Below are 17,517 nucleotides of genomic sequence, written 5' to 3' on the forward strand. Positions count from 1 at the left end.
CTTGTTTCTAAATCCTAGAAAGAGGCTGAGAGTAACTTGTGCTGTCTGAGGCAAGGAAATTTTACCTAAAAAATCAGCAATTCTCTTAGCTCACTAAGCCAGTTCAGACTCTCACAACATACTCTATTTTGTTCTTTTGCTGGGATTTTTTTTTCTCATTTTTATCTTGGTGGTCATGATTAGATCAGAGCTTTTACTATGCTGGGATAAACTCATGATCCAACTCATTCACTTCTCACTGTTTGTGAGACCAGATGTTTCTGGTGAGTGCTAGAAATGTGCTGAGTGAATTAGCTTATTGTGAGAAAATATTGACATTTAAACCCTCTTTTTTTACCTTTATTCCTGGGCAAGCTTTTGTTTCTTAAGCAGTGAGATATCTAAAGAGAGATATGAAAGTGAAGGGTATGTAGTATCACTTATCCTAATCTCACATTTTAGTGTGGGGCAGGGTGGAGATGCACTGCTATGTTTTACAGCCTTATCAGAATAATGCCTGACCTTTATGTTGTTTAATCCCTGTTTAAAATTTCCATTAATCCTGGGTTTAATTTTCTAGTATACAAAATTTGATGCATTAGCGACAAAAGCTGTGGATATTTTAATTAAATGCCATTTCTCTTAATCATTTTAGGATTTAGCAGTGTTGACTCTGTGCTGAAATTTCATTTTGCTTAGAATTCAGTAGCTATGATTATCAGGGTACAATTGCAGCCTTAGTGCTCTCTGGTAAGGATGGGAAAATTGCTTAGACTGAAACGATTTGCAAATTTCTGCACATCAAGGGGTTGCCTGCCAAGATTTTGCTTTTCACAAATGTGAATCTCTCACAGTGGGAACACACACAGGCAATTGCTCTCCAAGAGATGCTTTATTCTCAAATTTGCTTTCCCTAGCTTGAGGCAGCTGTATGTCAGCTCCAGGTGCCTGTTGTGGGCAGCTCCATCTGACCATCTAGAGCATCGTTTTTAGGTAATTTTGCATCCTTGTGAAACTTGTTAAAAAGCCATTTCAGAGAGACATTCTGTGCTTTCCAGGTAGGACAGCTTGCAGAGCTGGCTGGGAAGAGCATGTTTGTGTGTATCTCTAAAAGATGGATTGGAAACAACTGAAAGACTAAAACCAGCAGGACGCTGGAGAAGAGCAGAGATGACTGTACGTGTGGTGTCCCTGCCTAGAGACAGGTGACTTTCAGGGAGATCAAAAGATGCTGTTGATCTCAGGCAGTCTTCTGTAAACTGAGGGGAGAATATAAATTTTAAAGTGCCGACATGTGCTCTGATGTGAGGTGACTGAAACCAGCCTTCAGCCTTTGTAATTTAAGTCTCACGACCTGTGGAGCACAGTTTCCCATGGCTGCATTCACAAGAGAGAAAGAATAACTGATTTTTTTCTTCCTTTTATCTTTGACTTCTTGCACTTAATTTAAAAAAAGGGAACAACAAGATGAACAGCCGAACAAACTCCCCACACTCTGTTGTCTTTATCACCATTATCTTTTGGGCCTAAATGTTAAAGTTGGAGGTGATAAATTTGAGTGACATAGCAGAAAAAGAAAAAAAAAGAAAACCAAATCATTGCAATGATGACTTTCTGGAGTTTATAGGAAATATCAACCAAGGCACTCACCCCAAAAGGTCATTACCCCAAAAAGGAGCCAAATTCCATATTTTAAAAGATTCCACAGAGGGCAAATTCAATAAAAATCAATAAATTTGTTTCCATGTCCAATCACCATTCTGATCATACAAATACTAAAATAATGTGGCTTGGTTTTATGTTGTCTAATAGCACTAGGGCAGCACTTGTTGCTACTGTGTCTTCTGACTTCATTGCCACCATGTGCCATTTCTGCTTGGGTTTAGAACTAGAGGAAATGTGAATTTACCCTCCTGAGTCTGACCTCTTAGTATAAATTAGTACTAGAGTATTTTTTTTTCCAGACCATTCTGATGAAAACATGAAGCAGACAATGGCTCCTAAGGAGCAGATGAAGAATAAATAAAGCAGGTATTTTTGGGACTGATATAAAAATCTAGAGAACACAAAGCTAAGGTAGACAGACATGTACAAACCCTTTTTCATCCCAGGGACACATTGCTGATGGCCTACAACTATGTCCATATTGACTTAGGGGAAAACAGGCAGATAGAAAAAGAGAAAGTCTCTAGTGGCCAGCAGGAAAGATTGTGATGGGTGTCCCCTGTGGAGCATCCCTTCCTGGGCAGCCTGTTCCATGCAGCAGGGAATCACATCATGTTGACAGCCAAGATCATCTTTTCCCTCAGTGAGATGACACCTGTCATCAATACCTGTCATCAATACCTGTCAGTCATCAATACCTGTCATCAGCCTACTGGTTTTCGGATGATACTGCCATTTTTGACTCTGAAATTGGCTTAGAGTGTCAGTGTTGCACACCAATTGACTGTGCAACCCTGTGCACAGCTGTTTTTTGTGACATTTATCAAGTATTAGGAGGAATTTTATTTGCTTATCTTCCTATCGTAGATGTGATAGTCTGGAATCTCATAGGAGGATGTGGTGGTGTCTTTCTTCAAAGCATTTATGTGAAGTTCTGAAGTGTAACTCCCCAGATTCACAATATTCATAAGCAATATTTTTTATGAAAATGAAAAAAAGTCAAAGTTGAAATCCTTAATCTACTTTCTGTTTCCTTTTGTAGATAGGACAGATGAGATAAGACAAATGGGAAAACAAAGCTGTGTAGGAAATGTGAGAAGACTATTGCAAACACTCAAATTACTCAAAATCACTTGTCACTCAAAGTAAGAATTTGCCATTTAGAGAAAGCATCAGTCTGAGCAAGAAATTACTGTAATTAAAGATAAACATGTCTGTGAGGTATTTCTCAGTGCAAAATTAATGAAGTTTGTTCTGAAACAACTTTGCCGTAGAAAAACAATATCTAAAAACAATATCAAAAACCAAGACAAACCTGCAAACACGATTATATTTGGAAACTCTTGGGGCATTCCCTTTCACTGTGTAGTACAGTTTTTTCATGTTTCCTTTCAGTTTGTTAATTAGCTGCTGACTGGGCTGAAAAATTAGCACCTAAATTTATATTTTTTTTTCAAATGGGTGTTTAAAGAGTTAATCTAAACTGTCAAGCCCAGAGCCAGCAAACTTGGATAAAATTTGGATCTCAGACCATAGCTGATGCACAGACATTCTAATCTTAGGTGTGCACCATCTAGCAGCAAGAACTCAATAATTTTGTGGTATCTTCCATGGTACTTAATCTGTGTGTGAGAAAAATCTGCAAAATGAAAAGTAATGGACACTGCAAGTTTGATGGGTTTCTGTTCCCAAGGTACTTTGGCTCTCCAACTCTTCCACTTGAAGTTGTGCTTAATTCACTCAAATGGGCTTGTTTGTGACTGTAATAAAAGCAGAAATGTGCAAGTCCCAGCCCCAGTGGCATAAATGTTTTCTTTTGACCAGTGAGCTTTCAGGTAACCTCAGCTGCTCTTTGGGTTACAGTCATCTGCTGAATTGGGACTGCTTCTTGGATGAGCTGTCTAGTACATTTTGGTTTTTGTCAAGTTTAATTAATTCATTCATTAATTGCAGAGAGAATCAGCCAACCTGTATCTTAAACAATCTTACATCACTGTCTTCCTTTCTTTATTATCTTAATGAAACAACTTGCATCTTGAATGACTCTGCTAAATTGGCATCTGTAATTACCTATGAAAATATATTTTTTTTATTTAAAAAATGGGGTCACAATTTCACTTTGTTCAGAAATATTTTTCAAAACATTATTCTTTCTAAAATCCAATTTTGATTGTACTTGAGGCTCTATTTAGCTTAAAAATGTTTTATCTCCAGTAAAGTCCTATTTTTTTTTTTTTTTACCTCACTGTATATTGGACTATAAGCAGTTAAAGTTGAAACTTTTTTGGTCAAGATTCTTCTAAGTGGTGAAAATTTAGTTCTGAGCAGCCCAGGAGTTGGACCTTTTTATTTTGGGGAAGACAAGAAAGAGGGGATTTCATTACTGCCTATAAATATCTCAAAGGCAGGTGCCAGGGTCCTTTCACTCATGGCCAGTGAGAGGACAAGGCCATAAACTAAACCACAAGTTTTAAACCTTTAAAACCTCAGCACGAGGAGGAATTTGACATTGAAAGTGGCAGAGCCCTGGCACAGCTGCCCATGGGGGCTGTGGAGTCTCCCTCCCTGGAGACACTCAGAGCCCACCTGGACACGCTCCTGTGTCACCTGCTCCAGGTGACCCTGCCCTGGCAGAGGGGTTGGAATGGGTGATTTCCTGAGATCCCTTCCAACCCTGACAACTCTGTGATCCTGTGATTTCTTGGACATACTCAGGTGCATTTTCACTCTGCATTTCATATATTTTTAAACCAGATTCTCTCATCAGTTGTGTTGTATCAGAAAGCTTTTTTCTTTCCTGTATTTATTGTCTATTTAAACTGTGAAGGCAAAATAACAAAGGCTCAATTAAACTCCAGCCCTGCCTCTGTAGAGATCCTTCATATTTTGGAGGTCAGAACTTCTCAGCCTCTGTGGCTCTATAGTAAGCTATGCCAAAGCAGTGTTAAGAGAATTTTAATTCTGTAATATCTGTAAAGCCCGGAATCATAAGGCACCTCAGCATATGCTTAGAACATCTGTCTGAAAATGAGGGCTTGTAAATAATACAGAGAAAGTTTCTATAGGACAGATTAGAAAACAACATTCTCTGGAGAAGGAAAAGCAGGGATGGGCAAAGTGAAAATAAAGGGAGAAAAAAAGAACAGAAGCATGAGAGATTAAAGAGAAAAAAGATAATAGAAGGAGAGTTACTGATAAGGAACAGGTAGCTAAAAAACTATTTTTCAGAAAATGAAAATTCTAAAACAAAACACAATCTTAAGACAAAATAGTGTGGACAGATTAGCCACTTGTTATAATTAAATATTTGCTTTATGTTAGTAAAGGAAATTAAAACAGTTAAAATAATATCATTCAATAGATTATCCTTCATAGTGGTTGACAATATTTGTTATGCATAGACATACATTAATGTTATTTTGGAAAGATTCAGGAAACAAATGTAGCTATGGCTTTACTTGGTTGCAGGTAGAAAAAAACCTGTGTTTTGAGCTTATCCAAATACAAATATTCTAAGCTCTTGAAGTAAATACTAAATCTAAAACTATTATCACCAAGGTTTAAAACAAACAAACAAAGGGATATGGATTGTGTATGGAAAGATTGACATTAAAAGAAATATTTCTTCTTTTCTCAATTTATTCTCCCAAGGAAACACGCTTGAAATATTTTAATTTCTGCTTCTCATCCCCTCCAAATGACATAATAACTGTCAGGATAGAAAGGATAGAAAATGTGAAAGGCCTTCTTTAAAACCCATTAGAGAAGATTCAGGCTGAGTGGTCTTTCTGGTTTTCATCCAGCTATTTCCTCATGATACTTACACCTTGCAGCATTTATTCTCTTTAAAATGAAAGCAAAGAAAAAGGAGAGCTACAGTATACTTCTTTGTCAAGGCAAGACAACCCCATTATTTATTAATTTTTAATTCCTCGGTTGCATTTTGAGATTCAGCAGATGTAAAGTTGTATTAAATGTTCTAGTCCGCTACCATTTAGCAGCAAAAAATGAAGGAAAGCATCATTTGATCTGCTCTAATAATTTGAAAATTATCTATAATAATAATAATAATTCCTTTCAATGACTAAATAAATAAAAATGAAATGTCACAGTCATTAAATATCTATGGGAACATCTGGCACTGTACCGCAGTAGCGTGGAAATCCTGCTGTGCGTGGAATTTGTCATTCTGTTGTGGGGCTTCTCGGTGGCTGGGAATGTGACTTTATTCTTAGTGCAGGCCAGAACTCGATTGTCTAGGGCATAAGGAGTAATGCCAGAAGGAAAAAGTCACTCCCAGCATGATGGAAAGGGCAGTGGAGTTGTGGGGTTGACTTTGGAATATCCAGAAGGTGACGCTCAACTTGTCCATTGAATGGGAAATTATATTAGAACCCATACAGTAGGGAAGCTCTCCTGAAGTGTTTAGTAAGTATAGGGAAAACAAAAATGTGGTCAGGAACAATTAGTTGACTTGTTTGTAGCTCCTGTCCTACCCCTTTCTGTCTTGTTTTATATCTGTGTCTCTCTGTTATTCTTTGCAAACACTTTTGGTAGAAAGTACAGTATAGTAAAGTTGATAGAACATTAATTAGTTGTCAACAGGTACTGAGAAATCACAGCTTTCAATATACTGAGTTTTTAATGACTTTTCTAGGTAGATACTTCTTTATATAGGTAGGTATAGGATTTAGGAGAACAAAATAGCAAGATGTGAATCAGTGGTGCTAAGTGATGCCCAGTAAATATCCATTTACTGGATATTTGATCTTTCAAAAAAGCTCACAGTAATATTAATGATACAAGAGCATTGTCTTTCACAATGTAGTCTCTGGTGACAATAGCTGATTTTTCCTTATAAATAAAAGCTGGTGATTGAATTCAGTTAAAAAAAAAAAGGTGATTGTGCTTTGAGATGAGCTGACTTTTACATGCTCAACACCATAGTCCAGTTTGTTCCTGGTAAGCATCAACATTTGCTTGCTGTGCACATTTAACCTTTTCAGCTGGGAAGATTCATGCAGCAGTTACCACCATATATATGATACTTCTTGAATTTCAATTTTAGAATGCCAAGGAAATGCATTCTGTTCTACAAATATAAATAAAATTCCCTTATCACTGAAATACCTGAAGTTATGTAAGCACATTTCTCTTTTTGAGAATGGTAAGTAGATAGTCTATATTTTTTTTTTTCTGAAAGATTGTTTTTCTAATTTGTTGGTGGAATGTTTAGGTGCTCTCACTTAGATCTGTAAAAAATTGTCTAAACACTATTATGTATTTTCTGAGAATTAAAGGTTGTTTTGGAAATAATAGCACCTTTTGATCTCTGTAGAGGCTTTAGAAGGTATTTGGAACAGTAAAATTTATCTTTTTTTGTTGTTGCACAGATAAAACTGCTTGTATTTGTTACTTAGGACAGAGTATAATTTGAACAGACCAAATCTTTTTCTGAACAACAATAAGAAATGAACAAGAATGAAGCTATTAAAAAGTGCTAGATCTGTGGCCACTGCATTTATGAATGCAGACACCAGAATGTTCAAAGGCATAGTGAGTTCCAAGAATGAGTTTTCATTATAGAGCAGATTTTGGGAGATACTGCCATGAAAGCAGACGTCTGTTGCTGGTTGGCATCCCTGTGATGAGTTACTCTGGATTACACACAGATTTAGGAATTCACCTATGCAGTCACAATTACTGAATAGCCTCTGTGCAGCAAGGAAATCTTGTTTCCATATGTGCTTTGTGTTCTTGATGACAAGCCCTAAGCTCTGGAATGTTAACTTGTGTAACAGCATGGAGCTCTTTGGTGAGGTTCCAAAGTGCACTTTGCTGCACTCAGTTCTCAAACCACTCTTCTGCCTGAGGGCCAGGAGTCAAGCAGTGGTGCACACATCATGGGTTCCTCCATCAGCCCAAAGTGTCACTGGCAAATGGATTACCTATGCCATAAGTATATTTTGCTTATCAAGAGTGTGAAAATCCCACATATGCTGTAACTATGGTGCCTAGGGAGGCCCTGGGATAAAAAGCATTGTGTAAATGTAGGTCATTATTGTGAAGTTACATTATCTGAATCCTTTGTCCCATGATTGTTTGCTTTAGACTCTGTGGTAACATGTGAGTGGAGGAGAAAAACAGAAAATCTAAATAAAGCACAAGGACATCAAATCTACCCTAACAAGAACAAGAATTGTTAAGGAAATCATAGGGCTGAGGTCTAAATATTTCACAATTAGGCATTCATTTGGAAAGAGCAGCTGCTCTATGTCCTCCACATACTGTTTTGCTTACATTGTTTACTGATTACAAAACACAGAATATACTTTTATTGACTATGTTTTCCCCTACAGTCTTCTAAGAGAGTAATGATGAATATTCATATTAAGAAACAGCTTCAAGGTTCTAGCACCAGCAGCAGCTGTGCTTCTTACAATGTCTGCAGTCACTTGGGCTGAGTAGATGTAAATAATTTACATGTGCTGTATATAGCAGCCCTTTCAGATCTCCATATATTTATGCTAATACGTAACTTAGATTTTGTTGGCACCCACTGTGTTGATCAAATTGAAACAAAAAGTAGGTTGTGGCTGTTCAGGGAGTAGATTCCAGTTGCCCTGAACAACTGCCATGTGCAGTACAGAAGCCATCACAGTTAAGTGTTGAATCTCAGGATCCTGGAGGAATATTTTAAAGCTAATTATCACTGTCAAGAAAGTCCTTGACGTCAGAAGGCACTGACTGAAGTTCTATACAGTGCCTGTCTAGTTACCTATGACTTCAGAATTTATTAATGTCCAAACACTTCAAGGGGAAGGCAGTTAGCTCTTTTGATATGAAACAGCAGGATTGTTCCCTCATATTCTTTCAGTAGTGATATAGTGCTGTAGCAACTACAGGAAAAAATGCTTTTTCCTTCAGTATCTACCATGAAAATTTTACATCCTGTGAAAGATGCTTAAGTTTATATTTTGGTGTGTAGATCTGCAGTGCCATGGAGGATGAGTCTGGTTACACAAAAGCACAAGGAGACTCACCTGCTTGAGCTGTGATCTCACACCCCCTGCCTATAGACGTGTCTCTTGTATAGATTAATGTGCAAGTGAAAAACCATTCCTGTAGCTACCTGTTAAGGCACACAGGTGATCTATTTGCATATACAGGTAGAGATTGTTCTTCAGGAAAAAATCCCATGCTGCCTTTGAGGATTGTTCAACAGGAATAATTGGTAGATGCATATGCCTTACCTATTCATCATTTTGCTTTTCTGCTCTGTTTATTTTGGTGGCCAGTTCTTTTGGATTATGCTTTCACCTGAAAACACCAAACAGGGTTGAACTGGATACTACTGTATGAAGACATATGCAATCAGGAAACTTTCAGTGTAGAAAATTATGTTGCAAGGTGACCTCCATTACTTAGCAGTTTTAGAACAGTACAGAAAAGATTCCCAAAACTACTGGTGGAAGGTGTATTCTGCAGCTTTCAGGAAAGAAACTATTCATGATTTTTTGCTTATTTTTAGGTTTCCATCAACCAACAAATAAATGTTTCATTTTTTTTTGATTTGTCAGTGTAATTAACTTTTCTTCTGCATATACCTTTGGCATTTTTTGTAAGGTGAAAGAAAACCATACTTCTTGCCTCTGCTGCCCACAATAGTGGTGGGGACATTCAGATGTCACTGCATTGTGCTATGACACCTAGGCAAACAGTAAGGAATTGCTTTTGCTGGAGGGAAATCCCTGTTTGGATAATGATTGCTCTAAGTTAAATGTATTCATGATGGAAATACATATGTCCATTTCAAGGAAAATTAAAAAGGTCAAAACAGACTCTCCAGATGATGAGTCTGTTTGATGAGTCTTTGCCTCATTTTTTTCTAAACCAAACTCTTAGCACCCCTTAGATGCATATCAGAAACATGTGGAGGTGCAGAAAATTGACATTTTACTTGCAGAACAGAAGCTAATGGAATAGTTAATGGCATTTCCATAGCTTATGGTGAATAACAGAGTGCCAGGACTTTAACAAGTGAGCTCGTGATGCAGCCTGTGTCACAAGGGAGCATGTGTTCAAAAAGAGGAGTATTCAGTGACTGAAAGAACTGAGCTGTGATTTTTCCCTCTGTTAAATAAAAGTGCTTGGCTTTTATACAGAAGAAAGAGGCTACACCAAAGAGTATTAAAAGAAGAGTCAACTGCCCCCTCCCTGCCAACTCACACCCCCAAAAAGTAGTATTTAGCAGCATTTTAAAAATGTAGTCCTGAAAATTTACACTGAGGCCATTGACTATATGAAACAGGAGTTAAAACTAATATGTTAAAAGGAGCTGGGAATTCAACATTTGCTGTTTGGTGCAGTCTGGTGTTTACAAATGAAAATCTTTGCTTTTAAGTATTATTTTTACAAGCCCTTAGAACAGTCTTCTTGGGGCTTATTAATGCTTATTAGGAAATAGCAATCATTACATACAGAGATTAATCATTCCAAGTGGGAAACTGCTTCAAGCCTTCCTATAATTTTGAATAGAGAGGGGGTAGAGAGAAAAATAAGTATACTTATGGATTTAAAGATGCTTATAGATACCTAGTGAAATTTTTAGAAGAACCAGACTCCAACAGGTTTAATAGTAAATACCTAAATCTTTGCAAAATCCTACTTATGTTTTTTTGATTCACCTTTAAAATCTTATTTGGCTATCAAAATCAACTTTTAGAATCTTTTTTTTCAAATTTTATGTGTCTCAAGTGCCTGCATCCCACTGAGTTTTGCTTTAGTGTTTAAATCACCTGAGACTGAAGTGCTAATAAATGAATTTATGAGTCTGAAACAAAAGTGTGATTATAGTTTATACAAGTAAATCCAGTTACTGTTAAACAAATTGATGAGGTTACTGTTAAACCCTGTAGGTTCTTTAGTCAAACCTGCATTTGTGTGTGGACCCAAATAATCTGTACAGTCCAGTCTGAAGCTTAATTTGCCACACATACATTTGATTTCACGAAACAGATTCACTTAAGTGTCTCTTTCGTGTTGCAATTTTAATTTTAGATGGCAGTTCATAGTTAAAGTATCATTGCTAGTTTCAATTCAAGAAAATCTTATGTCTTTAATACTTAAAGAAAGTAAATAATTAAGTGGTAATTTCTGGACAGTCACCCTAATTATTATTAATACATGTCATATGCATACTATTGACACATATTCCAAAGAATTTCCCAATTTAAGCTTTCTAGCTGGTACTACTGTTTTCATCATCTCCTTCAATAAAATTCTACAGTAAGAATTGTTTCAAATCTTAATCTGTCTCTGTTTTAGCAATGATTTGTTTTCTCCAATGTTGAACAACTCCTACTTTTTCATATCTTTTTCTCCATTTTTTTGTTTGGGTTTTTTTTTTGGCTGTTCTTTTGTTTTGCAAATTGATATTTCTTTTTTTAAGTAGTGGTTTAAGAAATCAAAACAATCACCTTCTAAACCTTATAAACAAAGAAATCTACACCATACTTGCATATTTAAATTCTTAAGTTTTCAACTGGATTTCAGTTACCAGTTTATTTTTTTCAGCTTTTCATCTGCCAGATAAAAATTTGATGTTTCTTAATATAAAGGGCTTGAAAACAAACATTTCTGTTGAAAAGTATTTCTCTGGGAAAGTGGTTCATAGGTAACTTTTTGACATGGAGGTTTGGGAATTTATGTACATGTAAATTACATTTACTTGAAATGTAATATTCTGGAGCACGTTGGAAGATTGCTTCCTTATGCTTGATTGTCTGTTGTGAATTAGTCTCTTGGTTCCATAAAAGATTTCCATTAGAAAATTTCCTGAGGAATGTTTAGAACAAGAGAGCAGCCTAACCTAAAGTGTCAGTAATTTCATGGTGAGTTATGTGTCTTGAATGCAAGAGTTCAGCACCACTTGGTTGCCATGGTTCATTAGTTATCATCAAACCCCCAGATCATCTTTGAGTAGAAGCCCAAAAGGCTCTAAATATTCACATGCAGTGCAATTATGAGGCAATCAAAATAAAATTTAACAATTTTGAAGTTAAATTGAAAATAGATGGTGCTTTCAAAGCCAGAGATTAAAGGGAGACAACCGTATGTAAATCAGATACAGTACTGCTGAATTATCTTGTTCAGTGTCTGCGCTTTCTAAATAATAGACAAGGTAGTTGTACAGAATAATTCCTTTGAAAGATCTGACAAGCATGATTTATGGCATAGCCAAAAACACATTCTTTGCTTGAATATTCAGTCAAAAGAGCTTCATTTTCCCCAATTCTAATATTGTGGAATTATATCTAAATGGTGTCTTAACTTGGGAAGTCACAGGAGGGAGAATATAAATTACACTCTTACAAAAATATACAAGAGATTTAAATTGGAAAATTGCTATTTTGGAATGCAAGACAGAAAACTACAATTAATCACTGTTCCTCCTCTCATCAGACTTCACAGTGAAGCTTCAAGAAACATAATGCAGTATTTTAAAAGGCTCATTTAAAACCCTTTCTCAAATACTACAAATATCTGTGGAGTGTGGAGGGAAAGGATAGCCTTGTTTAGAATAACTCATTCAATGAGCTAGTATTTGAGAACCTAAAAAAATCTAGTTTGCATAAAACCTCAACATTTTAAAAAATCTTAACTTGGGAATTATTTTAGATTCAGCCATTTATGAAAGTTGCCTGTAGTCTCCATATGGAAGGAGAAAGTGATAAACTGGAACTTTAACCCCAAGAAAATATATCCTTCAGATTTTCTGTAGCTTTTAAAAGAGTGGTTCAGTTATTGCTAAAGCACCTAATATAAAGACTGTCATCCTAATCAATGTTACAAGTATGGGCTCTTTCAAATGCTTGACACTGCTTCACATTATCTCCCCATGGAGATTGCTGAACCCAACTAAGCCAGACATGTTTCCATCTAGAACCTTCACCTCTGTGTGCTGCAGACCCACAACTCTACTTTTAAACCTCATGAAACAGAATTGCCAATGTTTGCATAAGCAAATGTTCTCTTTGAAAAACCTGTAATTCAAGAGCATTTTTCTAGCTCTATGTTCTGCAGCAAAGACATCCTTCTCTTAAGCTCTAAAAAACTCTTGAACTTTCTGTGAGGACACATTTTTATTGCTTATTCTATTTCATTTACACCACAGATTTTGTTCATCCCTTAATCTTTTCTGGCTTTCCAACAATATAAAGAAAAGACAATGCTTCACGAAGAGAGAACTTACCTTACTTGAGGAAAACAAAACTATCCACACAAGTATACTTTCTGTTCCTGCAAAAATTTTTTTTTGTGATTTTTGCTTGGTTTGATAGATTTTTTTTTTAAGGATTCCACAGGGAGGTAGATTAAATACTGCATTGCTGAGTTTTGTACAGCTGTAGATCACAGGTACCAGAAGAACTCAGAGCCTGTTCAGCATATCCAATTGAAACTTTCTGGGTATTCATTCATTGATCAGTCATTCATCATTTGAACTATTTCAATAATTTCCAAAGAAAGATAGTGAAAAAGCTGTCAGGTAATTTGTCAGTCTTAGTAACAACAAACTCAATCTGAGGTAATTTGCAGAAGCATTCTTTGAAAGGACTTTTTTTCTAATTGCTTGAATTTCTATTCCTGTATTTAGAGGAGGGATTTTACTGCCCAATAGGTAGAACAAGTGAATCCCATCTTGGTATTTATCCTGTCTAATTACATTTTGCAACTATACTGATCCAGAAACTCAAGAGCACACTGAGAAGGGGCAAGACAGATAGCTACTTTTATTTCTAAATCCTATAAAAATATCTTGCATAAAGTCAACTCTCCTGTTGTTGCTAGAGCACATGACAGCTATTTGAAAGAGGACTGTATTTAACAGTCTCAAGTGATTTTAAACATCTGCATAACCTTTTGGACAACGGTGTCCTTCAGGCAGCTGGGATCTAGGTGCCTAAAAAGCCACTACACATCCATTATTAAGTTCCTGAATTGCTTCCTTAATGTTCTAACTGCTCAGATGTTGCAAGTTCATGGAAGCCACCAGAGGAAAGTCAGGAACAACATACTGCAAGATTAGAGTACAGGAATATCTGGGGGAAAAGATACAACTTGCCCTGATGCATAGTGTGTTATGTAACATGTTATGAGTTTTTCACAACAAAGATGGATTTTAAATTTTTGTTTTGGTTTGGTTTTTTAAAATTATTATTTTTATTGTTTTCATTTATGTTTTTGGACAGCAGTAACAGGCCACAGATGCAAAGCTTTGGAAGATTTTCCAGTAGCAGCAGCTGGCTCCTTGGCAGTCTCCTCAGGCAGTTGTGTTGATGCTTTGGAGTTGCCTCTGGGTCTGTCACGTAAGGAGTCAGCTGATGAGTTGCCTTCTATGTTTGAATGCCTTTTTTTTTTTAAATAGCATTGAAACACCATAAATGTTAGGGAAAATGTGCAAATTTTTTATACTCTTGCAAGATATATGCATATATGTGATACTTATGTATCGTACATATAGTGGTGCCTGTGAAATGATGCCTATGTAATATACTCACATGTAGAACTTCAAAATTCCGTCTACTCAACAGATTTCTGCTCTAGAAAGTTTTGCAGAAAGCTGCTCAATTCTCATTAAACAATCTTATAAACTGATCACACAAGTAAATGGAACTAAAGACTGGTACTACCATGAAGCCTGTTCTCACTGCTAGGACTCACCAAAAATGCCATTTTCTTTTGTACTCCCATTCTGTGAATAGTCAGCCCAGGTAACCATCTCTGTTATTACTGTGTGGATTTAATCTACTCGTCCATTTTAACAAGTTCTTTACTAGCTGCTGAGCTTTCCATGCATATAAAACTTCCCATACATTCAGAAATTCCTTATGAGACTCCCAAATTAAAAAAAAAAAAAAAGAAGGAATGGGGGAGGGCAGTGAACACATGTTCATGTTATACTGTGCCATATGTTGTAGTAAACTGGGTGTATGAATTACCATATGTGGATTTTCTTATCGCTGGCCCTTACATAACTTTGACATGAATGTCCAAATTGCCAGAGGAAGAGGCAGCAGGATGCATTTTTATCTCATCTTTGATAAGGCTTTCATTGAATGGTAACTTTGTGTCCAGTGCAACTAGGTACCAAAGGTAGGGATGGCATTAGCTGGTATTTTTTGGGTGTATTTAAAATTCTCAGAATGTTTATATGAATGAAACCAGGCATTTTGAAAGCCATACCCAGCTGACCTGCATTTCATCACAGGTGTAAATTTTTGCCCACAGATGGGCTGGAAATTGAAAAAACTGCTAATCGATAACATCAGAATTATTTTTCCCCAAAGGTTAGATAAAATCCCACACTTTCATAAAGCTATTTAAAAATCAATAATAAAAAAAAAAAAACACAAGCAAATTAATTTTTTTTTGGCTTTGCTTAAGACCCAGTATCATTTGCAACCATCTCACCTTTCTTCCACACCTCATGCACCCCTGTTGAGACAAACACACTGCTGCTTTGCTCTCCTGTCTTTAGAGAGCTATTGCTCAGGTATTGGGTCTGCTCCAGACTGCGTTCTGGTGCATGCTCCACCCTTGTAGCTCCTGTAGTGCCTTCTGTGAGGCCTTGCAGGGCCTGAAGATTTAAAATAGGAATCTAGAATAGCAATGACATTTAGGCTGCAGGGCTTTTCATTAAATTAAAGGCACTGGGGAGACTCTAATAATAGAGATGAAGCCGAGAATGGGCAAAGTAGAATTTGATCAGATAGTGCTCTTGTAATTTGATTATGCTTATGTAAGGGAGAGCTGGGACTGAAAAGGGGACAAGAGGAGAAGAATCAATAAAGAGTAAGATGACATTAGGAAAGGTTTTTCTTTCTACTGACTAGCTAGTAAGAGCTGAATAATGTAATTTTTTATTCTCATATGAGCTGACCTAGACTTTGGGGGTGATCTGGACTACAAGGCTGACATAGTTCAGTTCTAATCCTGTTCTGCTTTTCATGCTTATGTTTTGGTAAATCTAAAAATAAATTGAACCTAAATCCTGTTTATACAGAAATGGATATGAAAAATGTATCTCCTGCACATGCAAATGATCTGGTAGAACATTTTTCCTGGACATGCTTTTTAGCTACCTTAGTGAGCTGACTTGCTCAAAAGCCACGGTGGCACTAAAGAAGAGGAAGTTAAACAAGGGATTGGATACCTCAGAAACTTCTGAGCATAGCTTCAGATGCTGATATTTAGACTATGTTCATGTTTCCCATTCATGAGGAAAGAAGCAGCATTTAAAACACACCAAAAAGGGTTTGAACATTATGCCTACCATTCATGTATCCTTTGGATGGATGATTTGCTTTCTCTAGGGGAAGCTAAAGGTATCTAAGGTATCTGCCTGTTGAGAAAAGCTTTCTGTTAGTGTTGAGAATGAATGAAAGATAGTACACAGCTTAAAAAAACTTCTGTTAATGATAGTTCTGGACTCTGAAATTAAACTCAGCAGGTGAGAAGATGCCACTTGTATTTCAAAGGACACACAAATTCCTCTGCAATCATCTGATGGAAAGCAGGCATGGAACTGCCTGCTCCTTGGTTAACTCCAACTGTATTGTTTTGCAAAATGAAACACAGGGGCAGAAAATTGAGTTTCAAAACATGCATGAATTGTAATTTCTTTGATAAGCCACTTAATTTATTTTTTTTTTGTTTTATTTTGATTGCAAGGCTCTTTACTGGAGTTTATCCTATGCCCAGCAAATGCTATCACCAAATCCAAATATTTGACAGGATGCATAATGGTATCACCATTCCACCTGGGAGTAATTTTAGATAAATATTTTTGTGTTGCTTGAAACTCAGGTATGGGATTCTACTGCGCAATGCTTATAGTCTCAGATTTTGCTGTAATATTTGTGTCTGGTTTTAAAACTCTATGTATTGTGGGAAATTATACCTAATGACTATGTGACAAAATATACAGCTTAGGCCAATCAATTCATTATGCTTTTTAGTTATTCCATTCAATGAATCAAGTTGTGGGATGCCTTAATATGAAAAGTTTTATCAATTGATTAATTTTTAATCTGATGTTAAAAAAATCAAGTTGGGAAAGAGAGAGCAAAATTTTGTTGTATTGAGCCTTACTTCACTTTTATAATACCTCTTGCTCAGTCATCTACCAGGGGAACAAATCTAATTTGAGTTGCAAGAAAATCACTTCTCACCATGTTTTCCAAAGTATTTTTAGCAGCAGTTTTTAGTGCTTTGTTTGCAACCTGAGTAGTGCCTTGGCTCAGCCACAAAGCCACCAGACTTCAAGCACTTACATTTTTTATGATCTGCAAGAAAGAAATTCCTATCTTTTTCATCAGTTGTGTTTGGGTGCAAAGGAATAATAAGATCCTGTATTTCAAGTAACCACTTCTGAAATCCTGTTGTTCTCAGCTACATTATATTAGAAATTGATGCAAACCTTACCTCTTTAAGTGGTGATCCTGTGAGTATATCTCCTCAGGACGTGGTAGACCCTGGTATATCAGCAACTTAAAAATCACTCAGAAGTGTTTATCACACAAATAAGCAGTTCCTTAGTGAATAAATTGATCTAGGCAGAGTTTTATTACAACATGAAAACTGTAGTTGCTAAAACTGGTTCATGATTTTGGGCCAAAATATATTTTGATTCTAATTCTAGGTAACATGGGTTTGGGACAGGAAAGATTTCCCTCGATGACTTTTTACTAGAAATTTTCAAAACTAAATTGGTGCAGGTTTAATGCATGTGTAATTTCCACTCTGGTTCTCAGGAGCCAAAAAAATTTCAAAGGTTGCAAATCGATTAAATGCATAAAAAGAGAAAAAACT

The 17,517-nt window shown here is 36.3% G+C and overlaps 1 protein-coding gene across 2 annotated transcripts in view; it reads left to right on the forward strand.

The window, feature by feature from the left end:
- The window catches only part of NRXN1 (neurexin 1), a 671,624-nt gene that overhangs the window by 350,070 nt on the left and 304,037 nt on the right, over positions 1 to 17,517 (forward strand). The window lies entirely within an intron of this gene.

Source organism: Geospiza fortis, unplaced genomic scaffold (genome assembly GCF_000277835.1).
Source record: "Geospiza fortis unplaced genomic scaffold, GeoFor_1.0 scaffold271, whole genome shotgun sequence".
NCBI classification, from domain to species: Eukaryota; Metazoa; Chordata; class Aves; order Passeriformes; family Thraupidae; genus Geospiza; species Geospiza fortis.